General features: G+C 35.2%; 1 protein-coding gene across 1 annotated transcript in view; it reads right to left on the reverse strand.

Moving 5' to 3' along the window:
* Nucleotides 1-18,726, reverse strand: part of LOC108364328 (protein serrate-like) — a gene marked incomplete at its 3' end in the record, with an annotated part of 111,557 nt that overhangs the window by 28,920 nt on the left and 63,911 nt on the right. The gene's annotated exons all lie outside the window — the stretch shown is intronic.

Here is an 18,726-nt window from a genome sequence, read left to right on the forward strand (position 1 = left end):
CATTTTTAATAGACTTCAAAAAAGGAGAAGGCTATAAATTCGTCGGAATATTTTGTTCATGTATGCTCCGCACAACTTTGTACCACTTTAACCGATTTGTATAATTTCTTTTTTTAGAGGAAAGTTGCCACCACAGAGTTGGTCCCTTACTAATTTGGGTTAGATCCGTTCATTGGATCATGAAGAAATTAACGATAATCTTAAATTTTATATGAGAATTGAAGAAGTCGGTTTTGTTGTTTTGCTAAAAAATTACTTCTTTATCATATACTTTGCCATTCGTATTGGCGCTAACACGATTAAAGTTGAGGGTGATAGTAAAAAACCTCAAATATCTGATTATATATTTAATAATAATAATAGATTGGCGCTTGCAAATATGTATGTTAGTGTTTGGCTGGGCTTCTCCTCCGATTTATGGCGTTTTTAATGGCAGAAATACACTCGGAGGTTTACCATGGAGGGACGACCGCTATTAGAAAGAATAGAAATGTACTGCTTTCTCCGTTTCAGAATGTGGCAACCCTAAATATTATATTAAAGAAAAACATCCCTTGTAAAACCCTAACCATTAATTTATATTTTAATTAATTAAAAAACTTACTCTCTTAAATAGATTTGTAAAATCCTTTCGCAATTAAGTGTAGCTATATATATAGATATGTAGACATGTATGACAATAAACATGTGATCATCCGAAATTATCAGAGTACTTTCGGTAAAATATGTGTATCTTGCTTATATTTAAATTTTCTTCATCTTCAATGTTCGCTACCATTTCAATGCCATTAACATCTACTAATTTATTTAATTTAGGCAGGCATCACCACGTTAACGCCTTATACCCCCGAAACACAGCTCTGTTGTAACACATTTCAACATAATGTACGGGTATGTGTTGAATACAGGAATGTACCTCGCAACCTAACATTAACTTGTCCAATTAATGTAACACGTGTGTAATTTGCATGCCTGAAAAATGCTAGCGTAAATAAGCAAAGTTTTTTGTCGAAAACACAAAATAAAAAAAAACTTTGTAAAAAGAAAATTAAAGTACCATAAAACATACGCAAATGAGCATGTAAGCATGTCTAAACAATGATAGGCTGAACAATATTTCAAGGTAACTAAAAAAAAAGGTTTGTAAGTCATTAGGGATCCACGTGTATCTACGTCTAAAAAATTTTGCATACACTCTTTATATGTAACTATATACGGCGTGTAGAATAATAACTGATAACCTTGATTAATTATTCATTCAAGTTACATTGACAACTCTATGTAATTTTACATTTAATTCGATAAATTGACTTGTTTTGGAACTACATTTGGCAAGTCAAGAAACCTAGTAATCGCTTTAAGCCCTTAAAAAGTCATAGTATGTACAGAATATATATACATACATATGCATATATAGCCAAGGACTTAAAAGAACAAAAAGAATTCGAAACTTTAACGAGTTGCAGCGTAAAATGAGAAAGGAAGGAATAAAAGTGTTGCAAAGGATGCAGGCAGAAACAGTCTTTTTCGACGAGATTCTCTACGAGTTACAATTATTTCATAATCATAAAGGTAATGAAATGTACTCTGTTAAAAAGTGCGATATACCCAGAGCTATAGGAACTATTATACGTTTCCAAAATGTTTCGCCCATGATGTTTTGTGACCTAAATCAAGTCACTGATTCTATAGAAATTGACTTCGGAACGATAGTCTTCTTATTGGTGAAAAAAATGTGATAAATGGCACTCTACGAGAAAAAATCATTATTCCGTCTTGACGAAAGTTTTTCCTTTTTTCCTCAAAAAATCGTGGTATAAAGCTCAATAAGCTTGTTGAAAGAAAGTGATCAATGTTTTTTATTAGTCAGAAATTTCTTAGATTAATTACTGATAAATGAAAGGCAAGCTTTTTGTAGACCTTAAATTTGAGGCTTCTATGACGGAATAATAGGAGGCTGACAACTGTATAGAATTAGTTGGGAGCTGCTTAACTTCAAAAGGTTAGGTTGTAATATGAGCATAAAATGGCACTATCTCCATAGACCACTTTCAATCAGGGACTAAAAAAAATTATTGTGAAATCGTTATTTTTTAAGCGTTATTTTATGATTTTTACTTTATTTATTAAAAATAATCATTATTCTATGATTTTTATTTTTTCGATAATACTATAAGTATTATTTTCAGATTTAATTTTTTTAGATCATAAAGATTTAAATTGGATACAAAAACACAGCTTCTATTATAACGGTTAAAAATAATTGTAAAAATAAAATAAAAATCTCAAATAATTATTCTTTCTTTATCGACAAAATTTTAAATCACAAGATAACGATTAAAGAAATTTTAAATCACAAGATAACGATTAAAGATGATAGAAAAAATAAAAATCACAAAATAACTATTAAATTATTATTTCTATTATAAAAAGCATAACGGTTGCGGTCCCTGCTTTCAACATGATCTAGGAGATCTTAGCGAAGAAAAAGACAGAGTTTTAATGAAGATATTAAGACTATGGAGAATAGGAATCAAGGCATATGGGACGTTCACATAATGACGGATTATTGCTGGGGCATTACACGACACTTCACACGAGAAAAGGCCATTTCTTGATGCAAATATAATGTTGCGTTTTTTTCATCTCGTAAACAATAGCTAATACAAAGAGATCAGAAGCATTTTTGATATCACTTGGGAAACTCTGCTCTAGAGAACTATTTATGCAGGATATATGGCCCTGTTCACATTGGCTAAGGGTACCGAAGAAGATATAATGACGAAATGTACGAGCATTATCGATGGTTATAGGCCAGTGTTATGGAATCGCGCAGCGGAAAAACGAGCTTCGTTACCTTGGAAGGCTCATACGAGCCCTTAGATTTTCGACTTTGTATTTGTTGCTTTGGTTACAATCTCCGATTTTCGATATGAATTGCGATAAGTGTAAGTGGTTTACTTAATAAGGTCCTGGGGTTTTTATACCTTTCGCGATCACTAAAGCTATTGCAATAAATTTTTATAAATAAAAAAAATAAAACGTCATCGTGCTTATCGATTTACTATTTTGTATTTTTACTCAAAATAATTTTTTATTTCTTTCCTATTTAAAGAGAACATACAATTACGTGCTACAATATAGTGTATTCTTCCTTTTAGGTGGTGGTCTTGCACCATTTAGGAGGATGCGGCCCTTATGGTGGCTGGGTTGCACCCATTTTGTTGATTTACTGGCGAACGATGTTTCATCCAGTGTTCCCGACTGCTCCACAGCACCGATTACATAAACGCTAGCGAGAAGGCGAACTCTATCCGAATGTCAGGAACGATGGGACGCAGCTATCAATGGCTAGTGGACACATCGGCTCAGTCCTCATATCGAAACCTGGATTAGTAGGGCATACGGCATTATCCCCCAACTACTAACTGGCCATGGCTGCTCCATATATGTATTGCTGGTAGCGCTTTAACCACGAGGTCTTCGGTCATTGCGACACTTGTGGTCCCATTTTCACCGAAACGAATCATTCAGCGAACGCCTCACAGTACAGAACTTAATGCCAAAACTGATGAAAACCTCAACCAACTGGGTAGTAGTAGTAAGCACCGCCGCAGCAGCAATAATCGCTTAATTGAGGAAAAAGAAGAGGTTGAGATCGGTTGAGAAGGAGCCACTCTGTCTGTCGCCCGTAGCTGAAGCAGCTTGCTAAAGACTCCGGACAACAATGCGTATGCGCGACTCTGGCTCTCGAGTGAAATATGTGGGTGTGAGGCCATGCAGCGCGTACAAAAGGGGTGGGAGGGTAGGATGGGTAAATTAATTACAGGGGAGGGCGCAGCAAGTGCAGCTTACGACGAACTGCGCTAAAACAGGAACTTACGATAGAGCTAAGTGCCCAAAAATGCGTCCTAAAGAAATACCAAACAGTGCCGGAAGGTATACAGTGCAGCGGAAAGGTAAGCAATTTTAGTTCGTATTCAAGTTTCAAACTACGGAGATCAGGCATTCGTTGCGTTCTCCTTGCATAAAAAACCTAAGCTTCCCAGACAACTGCTCTCATCCACTCTTAACTAGATCACCAATTATTTCGCTCCCTCTTTTGCTGGTATAAAAATAAAAAAACACGTTTTTTCTTTCAAAATATATCATGTAGAATATGAAATTATTACAAGCTCAAAATAAGCACAGAATGTGATTATAATTTACAAGTAGCAAACAACAAAAAATAATACACCTAAGCTGGACAACTATTTTAAGAAAAACACGAAAACAGCAGAGATAATCATCTTAATCGCCCGATGAGCATTTTTTCTTACAAAACTATAGTTAGGTGGCAAGAATTGCAGTATACAAGCTTGAAAGGCATACAGAGTCACAACAGAAATGGGACGCGTTAAACTTACAAAATATAACATTTAAAGGAACATTAAAGCATAACAACATAAGCAGCGACCCAAAGCATGTTTACAACAAACTGAAAACAATAAGAATGTATGCCAAATAAAGACACAGAAAAAGCAAGAGCTGCAAATAAAACATTTATGACTTTATTACAGAAACTCGCACATACCACTTAAATATAAGTACTTAAACTTACGCGAAAATGCATACCTAAAAACATACTGATACATATGTATGTATGTATATGAAAAGTAGAAGAATTGGAATTGAGGGACCTTCAAACTGAAAGCTCGGTGGTGTCAATGTTTGAAAGAAAAAAGTAAGCAGCGTTTATGAGCAGTAGCAAAAAAAACCATTGGACAGCACATACAATAGCCTAAGCAAAAAAAAAAAACAATATAAAATAAACAGAGAAATAGGTATAGAAGACAAAAAACAAAAGGAATATCAACATCGAAATAAATGAAGCAAATAACAACATTTTATTTCATTCATTTAACAGGTTCCATTTACTTATGTGCTCAACCGCGAACCGCGAACCGCAACATCATAAACACAACACACACACACTCACACACAACATGCCCGCAGAGGAAAGAGGTGGCAAAGTCGGCAGCTAAGTAGGCAGCAATCACTACAACACTGACCACGCCGCAACACACCTCGTTGCCAGCGCCACTGACTCAGTAGTGAATGGCTGGCTGACTCGCTGACTGGCTGACTTACTGACAAACTGACAAACTGACGAAGTGACGGACGAGCGCTGACGTACGAAACTTAAACTTAACGAGCGGAGCATATGCCTCCGAACGGTGCAAGAAACCAAGTAGCCGCCAAGAAGCTAAGCCGCTATTGAGCCCCGACAAGGCAATGTTCCCACGAAACAGGTTGCGTCAATCGACTGGTGTGTACCGCCCCGAATGCAGCCTTCCCGCCTTGCTGTTCTTCGAATTGCAGCATGCAGCAAGCATTTTTTCCATTCTTGTATACCAATTGCCTTCTACAACGTATTCATTGCGGCTGTGGCTGCGGCTGCCAGCCCTCTCCTCCGTTGTCTCTACATCTTGGCGCGGTAGCAATCAGCAGCCAGTCACTGCTTGGCTGTTTTTAGTGCGTTCTTTGGATTGTCTGTCCATATAGTCAAGCTCCCAGGTGGACAGGCAATGCAGTTTCATATTGGCACTTGCAACTTGCAATTCTGAGCCTCCAACTTGAACTCGTTGTGCGGCTATAAACGACAGCGCATGCGCATGTGAATGCAGATACAAACATACAAAAATACACACTTATAGTTACTTTGCTGTTAGCACTGCTTGGCGATTTTTATAGCCAGACAACAAATGTACGACCACCAGCATCATTGCTGTTGGACGCCAGTGGAAAAGCGTTGTTTAGCGATAGCCAAAAGCTATGGGCCACAGATACTCCAAAAGTTACCACCAACACCTTTTTCGAGACACGCCAAGGCACAGACTGTATGGTTGTTTTTTATGGCGATTGGTCGTGTTATGGTTGATGTGGCGCATGTGTAACATATTAACCTATTTGTATTAATATGTGTAGGAATGTCTACATACATCTAACATGTCATAACCTGCTTTGCGGTTTTATATTCCCTTTGAAAAATAAATCGGTCTAACATGGTCCTCAGAAACCTTGGATTTTCCTCAACTAACGCTTAGTATTTCAATCGATATTACAAATCCAAATGGTCTTGGACCCAGATGCCGTTAAAATGTAGATTCCGCAGAGGTTGAGATTAAGGCTTTGATGCATTTTCAATGCCAAACGATAGTACGCCACCGTTGCCTTTATTGAAGGGATACTAGAATTTCCAGTTCCCAGCCGCTGGGTGCTGGTTTAACCTCAATACAGAGCCACGGCCTACACATTGCAGTTTCTTTACTGGCGTAGGAAGAGGATCAGGAGTCTTCATCGAAAGTAACATAGTTGGGGTTTCAATCCTTGGTATTTGAAATCCTCAAATCCATTAAATATGTTGTGGAAAATAGTTGGAGAAACAGGAGCTGACGTGTCTGCCGTGCACACAAGACATTGGTTCGCCTTCTAATTGCAACTAAACTAGTTCGGAAATACGACTATCGGCTNCTATGTTGTGGAAAATAGTTGGAGAAACAGGAGCTGACGTGTCTGCCGTGCACACAAGACATTAGTTCGCCTTCTAATTGCAACTAAACTAGTTCGGAAATACGACTATCGGCTTAATTATTTAGGAAAATATAAACAACTTGTTTTGCTCTTGGTGTCAGGTCACTCGGGAGTACCTGGTAATGAGGCGTCTGACTATTCATAATGAGGCTTAGACCAGAGAATCCTAGATTCGCAATCAGTTATAGTACACCCACCTTCGATCTTGGAAGCCAGCGTCAGAAACTGGGTGAAGATGTCGCTCCGCATTCACTGGGATGTTTCGAAGCGCTGCTGATGCTCCAACCTAATGTTGCTATCAAACTCAAAGAGTTTTGCTAGATATTTGCTTTCGTTTAGAAGGCGAGACNGGAAGCCAGCGTCAGAAACTGGGTGAAGATGTCGCTCCGCATTCACTGGGATGTTTTGAAGCGCTGCTGATGCTCCAACCTCATGTTGCTATCAAACTCAAAGAGTTTTGCTAGATATTTGCTTTCGTTTAGAAGGCGAGACTGCAGCATAACTTGTGGGATTGCTGACTAGTAGCTTCTCGAGGTACAAACACCTGAGTTCTGTACGTATTGTTTTGTGTTAGGTCCAAAAAAAACCTTATCTCTGAATCCCTCTTTATAAATTCGGGATCCCTGCGAAACTAACTGCGATATATTTTAATGCAACTTCGTCAATTTAATGATCTACTAATCGCAATTGCAACGCATAATGTACATCAAAAGCACGATAGTGGTTTTTCGCCAGAATCTGTATTTTTTGTCATAATATGCATTTGAATATTTTTGTATTTCCTAGTGATAACTCACACCGCCGACCCTTCGACAGAAAGACCACACTTAAGACGCAACATCAGGTGGAAAAGAGACGGTCAAAAATAATGGGAAGTGGGTTTTTGCACATTGGAATTACTAGATGGGTATACCTTATTAGAGACGGACACTACCTGTTGAGGCTCATTGCAGTGGGAGCTATTAATCGCCTCTACACTTATTGTAGTAACTTCTCCTCTTCCTTTTCACTGCCTATAAACTCTAACTCATTAATTGCTTTTGGTTTGTTCTTGTTCCCTTTAATGACATTACCGCACGTATGCACTCTGGCTTATGGCGTGTTCTTCTTGAGATTCCCACTTATGATACCTACTGATTCGTGTTACGGAATCTTTTTCTTGAGGCGAAAGGCTAGGTTGTTGACATCGCCGTAAAACTCCTCCAATGTTTATACACAACATTTTGTCAGTCTAAATAGCACTTGTCGAATTTCAAGGCTAACATTATTACCGGTGTTAATGATGGGTCGTTTTCGATATTCGAACACTCTTCAAGGCTCAGAAACGTCCTTCCCAACTCTAATGGAGCCTGTGATAGACTTCACCATCGTTCTTGGAATACGAAATGTATATCGGGCATGACCTGAAAGATAGGCCAGAGTCCGAATCACCGCATCAATGGTCAAAAGATTACTCGCTTCGGATCGAATAAAATAAAATGAGAGCTCTTTTCTCACCAACACAATTTAAATGAATATGAATAAAAAGTAATTGCTCTTTCTGAAAATCTCAGACCTTTTACTCTATTTATTCAAAAAAATTTGCAAAAGCAAGTCAAAATTTCAACTGCAAATTATTTTTTGCTATTCGGTTTGTACAAGTTTTCCTAGCATTTTTTCTAAGTATATACCTACGCATAAATATATGTGTTACAAGCACATATGAACATAAATATGTATATATGTATATTTCTTGGGTACTACAGCGGACAGATGTATTAAAAATATGGAGTGCAATGTTACACATTGTCAATTCTTATCGCAAACAACATATTGACTGCGATATAGTAGGTACATGTGTATGTACAACTTGAAATATTTTAGCAGATTTTTCTTTTTAAGTGCCCAATTAATTCAGTTATCTTATTTATTTTTTGACACACACCTTTGTTTTAAAAATAATACTTAACAACATAGAAAAATTTTTCTGAGTTATAGCGATAAATGATTCAAATTAGTTTTTTTTTACAGTGCACTTAGATACGTATGTGCATATGTGGTTTAAAGAAGTACTTTAGCCACATTTGAAACACTCTAAATAATTTAGTCTGTGCATTTAAATCGAATAGCAACATAGCCATAGGTAAACAAAAAACTAAAAAATATTGAGAAAATACTTGTAAATAACGTGAAACAATAAACAGTAACTTAGTCCGAAATAGACTCCAGAATTTGTACAGCGTCTAAGGAGTGCGCTTGAGGACAGTCTTGATAACAACAACGACTAAAACAAACTTAATTAGAAGTATGACAAGAGTGTCAACAACTCGAAAAAGTGAACAATAAAAATAAACTTTAATGCATATACTCGTCGTACATAAACATATATGTATGCATGTGTACTTATGTACCAACCAAAGTGTTCAATTAAAATGTTTTGAGTAAGCCTAATGACCATTGGACATGGGTCAATGTTCAGTAAACAGTTCAGACAAAAAAAAAAAACGTTAAAACAACAATAAATGTCCTAAATAACAGCGAAAAAGTATACTGAACATAAGATAATAAAAAAGCAAATGAAGCAAAACCGGCAAGAGCAGCAATTGTGGAGCACGACAGCAAGTCAACAGCTAAACCGGCCAAAGCCATAATTTCGCTAACGAAAAAAATGTGTACACAAAAATTGCTCACTAATAAAACAGCGCTAAACTTCAGTGAGACGTCGATGGATACTACCAACTGAAAATTGATGGATACTCTAAAAAATGTTCATAAATACAGGCACACACCTGCATACGTATGTGTGTACATTAGGCATGTAACTTTTTATATGAAATATTCCTATACGTACAGGATGAGGAATGATGAGAAAATACAAAAACAAAGTTTTGTAAAAATTTGGTAAAAAAAGTCCCACTAGAGGCTCAGAGCNAAAAAAAAAAACAAATTTGTAAAAAAGGCAAGTCGACCGAATTATGACTGCGACCAAACATTGGTTTCTAATATTTATATTCTTTTTATTTGGATGATTTGGAATTGCATAAGAATATGCATAATAATATGCTTTTTTACATACATAGGTCAACCGAATATTGAAAAAAAAAATTAGAAACAAATTTTTTATTGCAGTCATAGTTCGGTTAAGTTGGAGTTTTCTATATATGTATGTATTCTCGGAGCTTCCTGCGGCTCTTTTCTTTACCACATTTTTTATGATTCCTTATAGCCCCAGTATAGGTATATTTCACAAAGGCATATGCCTAATGTGCATATTAAAAAAAAGTACTAGCATTTTTACAATATTTTGTTTGTATGCAATTATATTCAGAGCGTTTTTTTGCAAAGTAATGAACAAGCGAAAAATAGCATATTAAAGAAGCATACCAAATAATTTTCTTTTTTTTAATTCCAAAATAAAACCCCAAAAATTATGTGCGAGTACACTTATGTAAGTAAAAACTTGTATGATGGCAACTTGAAGATGCTCGTGTTATTACTTATTAATCATATAAAAACAGCAGGTATCCATAAAAATGCGTATACAAGCCCTGATATAAAAAATGAGACCGTCATAAGGGGCAATTTTACGCGCATAGTAGTTAAATACGCATACTCAGAGATACATATTGTATTTACAAATTACATGCAATGAAACTTCTGATACGAGTATGTATCGATATAGTTACACACCTTTTCAAAACGGAATATCCAAAGGCTGGTTCCTTTAAAAAAATGAGGGAACATAATGGCCTGCCAGAGAATTTTGTCCTCCTATAGTACATTCACCTCCTAGCTAAGCCTGGGGAGGTTTCTGCGAATGAACACAGCGTCAGCACGATGACTTGTGGTAGGGCCAAGAGCTTCACCTTAGAACGGACTAAGTTCATAACTATTGATATGTGCATGGAATCGCAGAGAAAGAGGCACAGTAAAACAGTAAAAGCTCCTGAAAGGGCCAAGCGTATCTTACAAAATAAATATACATACATACATACATATGAAATGGGAATTCTGAGATGCGCCCTCATCGCTTCCAGATGTTCGTGTGGCGATCTTCTCTCCGTGGACCTATACGAATCACAGATCGATATAAAAGCCTTAGTCTACTTACGACCTCTGCGAAAGTTGTTGACGTCTGACATACCCCATTACGGCACAGAACGAGTGCTAGAGCTGAAACCGTAAGACCCAGCTGGGAGCTTAGAATTCATCCAAGAGTTTAACTGAATGCCAGTAGTCTTGCTCCTTGACAATGAAAGCTAACAATAATAGCCACAAAAGGCTAGAGATGGTTTCGAGAAGGTCAAGGTCCACAAAACTCTTGTCAATTGAGTGGCATTCAAATCACAAATTCTGCTCAGTTTAGCCCCACACAAGCTGAGGATGGGGGAAAAAAATAAATATCGTGCAATATTTGCTTCAAAGGAAGCTTCAACCACAGTGCCCATATTAGCTAGTGAACGTACCTTCGCCAAAGACATATGTCTGTGGTCGTAAGCAATAACCGCCTAAGTAGACTTAAGAAAGAATTGAGTTATATATGCTATCGTTTTCTGCACCTGCTATTCCATGTGTATGTGAAACTCACATCTCGTTACCTAGGCTATTTAAAAAGTTATAGATGAAAATATTTTTGTTTCCCATAAGGTTAACATTACAATCCAAATCTTCAAAGCGTTTTTTCTCGAATTCAGGTTTTTAGACTTAGACGATTATTGCTTATCACCACAGATATATGTACTCCCGGACTGGAGGCCAAGCTCGAGGACTATCCGGGTCAGGTGTGTTAATTTGTAAGCGGCATATTACCTTCCTTATTTTGTTTTCGGCGAAATAATCGACAAAGCTAGCGCTGCTAGTTGCTCGTTCAGACTACGAGGCTTTTGCTATTAATTTATTTAAATCTACGAGCACTTCAGAATTTAAAAATGCTTCAAATTCATCTCGTATTTAACTGACTATAGCATTTTGAACAAATTGAACATTTAATTACGCATCCGGTTTTGAAAAGAATGCCTGCTCCTCTGCAAGCCTGCTAACATCCATTCAGGCCGGCTCAAATACATGCGTTCATACATACTTATGCATGTAGTTACGCTTCACGGTGCGTTCACTTAATCTGACGTGGAATATTAATGCTACGGATTTGTCTTAAATCTGGCAGTAGACATTTAAATACATAATTAATATATTTTTGTTAAGCTTTTAGCCGTCACAGCTGACTTTCCGCGTTGGTACTTAGGTAAATAGCAAAGTGACGTTTTTTGCATTCTATTTATAGCAAAGCATCTACAAATTGAATGCGCTTATAAGCGACATATTTTATACAAAGAAAACTCATATATCTACATACATACTATGTACATATTTCATGGCGCTTAAGTTGTCATCCACTGTCCATGACTTAGTAGAAATATTAACAAAACTGTTTTTTCGATCGTGAGAGAGTAGGAATTGCCGACCACTTAGTGATGAAAGATAACTTAAAGAGTGATTGGATCGGTTTTCTAATAAGACTATCCGAATACTGGAAAAGTTATTTTCCTGTACTATTTAAACGTAAAAAAAAAGAGATTGCGAATTCTAATCTTCAGCCTGTTCTACTTCCTCTGTTCCCTAATTGATTGACAATAGCTTAGAAATTCATTATTTTTATATGCAAAGTGATGGTCCTAAATTTTCTGCGGGCTTCGGCTTTGCGTACATACATATGTACGAGTTTGTGTGCATAAATCTTAAATAATTACAACTTACATTTCAATTTCTAAGCCAAATAGTAAGCAATTATTTTGAGCAACAAGAACTCTAACCCATGAATACAAATACAAACAAAATCTAGCAAGTAAGCCACTATTAAATTAGCACACCTTAACTGCGGGGTACTAACTACTACTCGAAACAATGTTAAATTGGACACGCAGCAGCAGCAACAGCAGTAAGCTCAAAGTACACAATAATTTTAAATGTCTATTAAATTTTTATAACAAATTGAAAATATTCGAGTGGGGCAAAAATTTATTTGGGTCATTCTATCCAAAATTTATATTCAGAATTTTTTTTCCTGCGAAACATTTTTTTTTGGTGTTTTTTTTGAGGCAAAATATAAGACACGTATTTTTTTATTTCGACACGATATAAAAAATTTTGGAGTTATGAATTTACGATAGATGCGATCAAAATAAACGAAGGTGGCGACAAACGTGCTCAACGAGGCGTATGAGCAACCGTGACGATGACAATCACATGCTTACTTACATATGTATGTATGAATGTAAGTTTAGTTAAAACATGCTTCGCAGCGATCGAGTTCGAACAAGCGCGCGGAGCGCGGAGGTTGAAGTTAGAAAATTTATTGCGGACGGAGATTTTAGTGGTCCATTCTCAAATTTATACAGTCGTGACTGAATAGTCAGAAGTAGTACATTTTTCAATAAAAATAACAGAATAAGAATAGTTTCAAATTGAAGAAAAATCATTTGTTTATAAAAATGTACCATTTGTTTATAAAAAATAGGTTAAAAATATGCAACGTACTTCTCATTGGAAAGCTAAGAAAAAAGCGTAAACTTTAGGCCGGCTAGCTATTTTTATAATGAAACACTTTTCTTCGTATATGAAAATGTTTAGCGGTATTTTATTCGAGCGTAAAAATTTTGAAAATTCATAACTCCAACCTTTTTTTTAATTGTGTCGAAATAAAAAAATACGTGTCTAATATTTTGCCTCAAAAAACAAAAAAAAAAACAATGTTTCGCACGAAAAAAATTTTTGAATGTAAATTTTGGATGGAATGACCCATATACATATGTATGTGCATTTATATACTTGCAAACAAATGAGTAATGGGCCTCGGGAATGAGCACATTCCAATCGGATAAGTTATTGTCCAACTAACCAGGTGCGCATAACTTGAAGTAATGCTACAATGAAATCCATTGCCCATCTACAGGTAACTGTGGAGATTCCGCCAGGCTGGGCAAAATTCTGTGCAAAAAAAACATACCAAACTAATTCTCATTAATTAAGAGGATGTTGATCAATATTCACTTTACTGGCTGCGATCAGAGGCCAACGGTATGGACCTATACGGGTCCGACGCAACTCTCAAAGGGGTTACTGGACTCGATTGTGGACAAAGAAAACAGTTAAAGATGGCAGTACACTGATAATGCTGCAAAAAATAAAGGAGCTAATGGTACCCTGTCTATTCCATTTCCTCAACGATTTGTGAAATCAAAGAGCGAGCATTGTTCAGGTTACACTCATGGTCATCGAAAAGTCGAACTGGAACTGATTCTGCTATCAAAAAACGGGAAGTAACATAACTCAGACTCCTTTCCCTCAATGGAACAACCTTTATATCATTTTCTAAGGCAAAGTACCTGGACGTTGTATTAGGCACCAAACTGAGCTGGAAGCCAAATATCCAAAGATGCGTAGAAAGAGGGTATGTAACGGGATCTATAGATATTAAATTTGAGCTTTTTGGAAAAGAGAAGAACTGTCCTTTCCTTGTCATATATCTACACCATAATTAATGGAATTACTATTTATATTACTGGATAAGCTTTAACGTTCCACAAAGAAGTCTCCGAAATGTGTAATTGATTTGCTTATTTATTTTCAAATTATTTGGTCTCGAAAACGTCAAATATTTTAAATTTTTCTCCCAAAAATTCTAAATTGTTAAAATCCATTTGCATGTGAAACCTTTTTCCATGCAAAACAAGTGATTGAATAGCAGATTTTGGAACGTTCGCCGAACTTAGCAGCATAACCGCTGATTACTGGGCCTTGCAAAGGATGGATCACTGCTTCGAGAAGCAAACAAATTTACTAGAAAAGAAGGTTGCAACAACTTATATTTTTTTCCAATTTAAATTTTTTATTTTTTGTTTTTTTTTGTATTTCACATGGCACGCTTTGATATACAAGAAATAATTCAGAACAGTTTTTGACACTTTCGATACCAGAAGCAACAACAAAATACACGCAAATGTTGTTTTTGCTCTAATATTACTACCCGTTTGATATGCCTTGGTTTGGACCCATTCTGACGAGCCTATAATGTGCGTATGAAAACATACACAAAATCAAACAAAAATGAAGTAAAAGAGCCTTGTAGAGTTGAAGACGAGTATTAACGGCAACCGGTAGAAAATGTAATTACTTAGTTTTTGTTTACCCTGAGATGTTGATGTTGCATTTTCGTTCGGTATTTAACTTTTTTATAGTCACTGCTCTAACGCTTGAAAATAATTGTTGTTTTGTGTTCATAGTTTCGTTTGTTGGGCCAACATTGTTGGACGAGCAATATGGGCGGATTAATCCGTTTTAATTTGATTTTTTTTTAGTGTTTCGGTTCAAAAAATATTTAATTCAAATTACAAAATTGTGACTCAGCGCATTTTGAGAAGTTTTAATTTTGTTGCTTCTTTAGACTTCACACAAAAAAGCGGAAAGTTATTGACGTTTGCAAGAATTTGTATCAAAGTGAATATGAGTTTTATGTCTGTAAAGGATGACCAAACATATTACAGACCTTTCGTCTAACCATACATACATATATATGTATATATGGATGTTCATTAGGTTGTTCGATTATTTGCCTCTTTTCCAAAACCGGATTTCAAGTTATTCGAAAAATCCCAATTTGTAAAACAGCGGTTACCGGTTTTTAAATTAAGAAAAGGTCGAATAAACCATTGTACATAGTTTCATACAGTGAAAATGCTTACGTTAGTATGAAGTCACGACCAAAAAATTACAATAAATCTAAAAGACAGTAAAGACAGCTTTTATTTAGAAAAGAGCACGGATAAATAAGTTCAAAGTTGTTTTTATATCAAACGTAAAACAAATAAAAGTCAGCAAAAAATTCACATTTGGTGCTGTTTTAACTTATTTTTTATGATTTTTTGCATTTTTTCAGACTTTACGGATTTAGGTATTGCTATTGCCGCCGTAGCCGAATTCTTAAACGTTTAAGCATTCAATTATTGGAATCAAATATGATATATTGTTCACCACCAAATAACGACGATAATAACGATATAATATTAAAACTATTCGGGGGTTTCACTTAAACGGTAGATAGTCTTGAAAACTTCGAAAAACTCAAAACTTATACTTAGATGTCAAAATTTGTATGAAGTAAAAAAATCGATTTGTTCCATAAAAAAATGCGGGTTGTTCGATATTCCAAACATCAAAATTTAAAAAAATCTCCTCTTGATATAAAACAATCGGTGGAATCCGGTTAAGAAAGATCGAGCCAATCACCCTAATATACATATTTATTAGTACTCTATGAATTTCTCGCTAGAAATACTTGTAGTTAAATTGTTAGAGTGTATTTATCATCCTATTAAAGTTCTACAACTATTCCCACCTTACAACCGGCTTTTAAAAAAGAAAACAACTTCACTTAAACAACCTTTATACTAAAAGTATCTGCCAACTTAAATATTTAACAAGCTTAAAAGTAATCAGTTGTGTATTTTACCGAATTCATGGTGAAGCTGAAGTAACAAAAACAAAATCAAAAAAAAAAACGGATAGATAAAAAATTAATTACACGCTGTGCCGTAAAAATATGCGTAGCATTCAATCAATCTCATTACTTATACATACATAATTTTTCAACCCGAAAAACTCAGACAAAATTACTTACTGCCAAAGTCTAGTTTGATTGACGGAGAACAGTGGATTAAATGGAGGTGTTTTAATAAAACGAATATTGTATTTTGCCTTTCATAAATTTATACAATAGAAGGTGAGTAAGTAATTCACAAATTATATACATACTTGTTTGCCGACATTTGCCAAATTTTGTTTATTTTTCATCTAAGAACTGTGATGTAATAGTCTATCGGGGTTTCCCTGACAAAGCGGCAAGTTAGTTTTGTTTATTACACCGTGCGACAAAAAAAATAGAAAATCGAAGCACATGATGGAATCAGTATACTCACAAAACTAAGGGCCGAATGTAGTAAAACTGCGTTTTTAGCTTTTCTCTCAGACGTCAATATTTTTTTATAAGGATTTTGTAGTTTCAAAGATATGATTAATTTCAAATTTTTTTTTTTAAAAACCATTCCAATGTAGAAAAACAGTATGGGTACCAAATGAAAGAGAAAATTGTGTTGAATTAAAAACCATTGAATATGTATTGAAAATGTCCTTTCAATTATTTTTATTTTTTTTAAGCGAATAAAGTTAGAAGGCCGAAGTTCTAGGATGTGGTCGAGTACATTAAAGATTAACATATAATTTTCTTGAAAATTATTATTGTAAAATTTCAACGATATTCAGTGATAATCGTCCTTATGCCCCAAAAGATTTAATCGGCCTTATTCTCCAGAATTTTCTCTTTAACTGGATAGACATACCGTTTTTCTACATTGCACAACATTTTTTTTTAATAATTTTTTGAATTATTTAATTAAATTTTTTAAATTTCAAAGTCCTTTAAAAAAGATCCTGACGTCAGAGAGAAAAAATAAAAACGTAGTTTCACCATATTTGGCCCATAGTTTCGCGAATATATAAAATTTTTTCTTTGTAAAATTTACTGTCGCATGAAGTGTAAACTCTGGCTATGAAACTACACTGAGAAAATAAAACAGAAATACGCTTGAATGACCTTAGTCGACTTTGGCTATAAAAAGTGTAATAAAATTACGGGTGAACTAAGTTATCCTAGGCTGTAGTAAAGAAGATGTAAAGAAAAGATTTGCTTATTAAACTCAATTGACTTTTAAGAGATGCAAACATATTTGCAGAGTGGACAAATTAAGATAATTCAAAGTCATAACGGACTGCTACTGATTACCAAAGCAAATGACTTAATAAGTTACATTACGCATAAAAACTTATTTTCGAAACAAATAGCAGCGAACTTGTTAAAAATATCTCATGAGTAAATAGTACGAAATGTAGCTCTAAGCCCGAAACACGACATTTGATACCCAATGTAATTCGATTTTAAAAGAAGTTGTAAAATAATGTGGTGCCGAAGGTATTAAAGAATGCTGAACTACTCTTAGCGATTAGTCAACATTCAACGTATCTACCTTATTTGTTGAGGCGTTTTAAATTCCTATTTCCATAAAGCGGCCATGACTTTTGAGGACGCCGAGTGAAGAATAGGTTGCTGGTAAGGCTTGCGTGCTTCCATTTCTTACTGGGCGCTATCACTTTATTCTCTCCGACTCGAAACGAGTAATCAATTAATCAGAAATGCCGTAATTCACGCCCTGGTCCAATTATTCACACAATTATGTATAAATATTTTCTGCCCTTTGAAATTCTCAAGTATTCATTAAAAAAAAAAACAGAAGGTTTAAATAGCTTCGCCGATTAACCAGTTCTTGTCTCAATTATTTGTAAAGCAATTTCGGACTTTAATGTGGAATTTTATTTTTTTTTTCAGAAATAATAAAATTGTAACACTGAAAAAATTTTAATTTTTTAAAGTGAAACTTCTTTTGCGGCGGTTGGTTGGTTGGGAGTAAATTGGCAAATTCAAACGCAAATTACACATGGAATTAGTGCAACGGAAATTAATCGATATTTTTAACGATTTTCGGAACATATCGATATAATAATCGACATTTGTATCGCTTTTGTTATCGATATGTTTATAGAATTCGTTATCGATATTTTTATCGATTTTGTTATCGATTATCTATTGAATTTGTTGTCGATTATATATAAATTTTGTTGAAACTTGGGCAGAGGCCCTGTCATAATGGGGCAACATCTTCTTGTAGCTTGACTGCCACGAATATAATACCTACGTCTGGACATAGTTTGTTTGAGTCCCGGAAATGAAAGTTTCTGTAAGTTAGAAAAAACCTTGATCAGTCTTGTTTTAAAAATCGTAGCAACTACACAACTGGTGAATTGTATTCAAAAATGCCTGGACCACCTTCGAAAAAACTGTTCTTTTACAAACTTTCGGCCCGTATTTGACTGTTTATGAGTTCCTTTCACCGTGCTCTTACTAAACTCATTAATCATCAATCAATCAAATCAAACCCTGTTTTTTTATCTTCACACAAATGAGTCAGCACATACCAACAGAAAAACCCATATAAAGGGTGGCATAAAATATTTTTTATATGTATGCCTAGATTTTTACTAAAAATAGTACTTGCAAACCTGTTTGAT

This window comes from Rhagoletis zephyria, unplaced genomic scaffold (genome assembly GCF_001687245.7).
Source record: "Rhagoletis zephyria isolate East Lansing unplaced genomic scaffold, Rhagoletis_zephyria_1.1 Rzeph_scaffold_01530, whole genome shotgun sequence".
In the NCBI taxonomy this organism is placed as follows: domain Eukaryota; kingdom Metazoa; phylum Arthropoda; class Insecta; order Diptera; family Tephritidae; genus Rhagoletis; species Rhagoletis zephyria.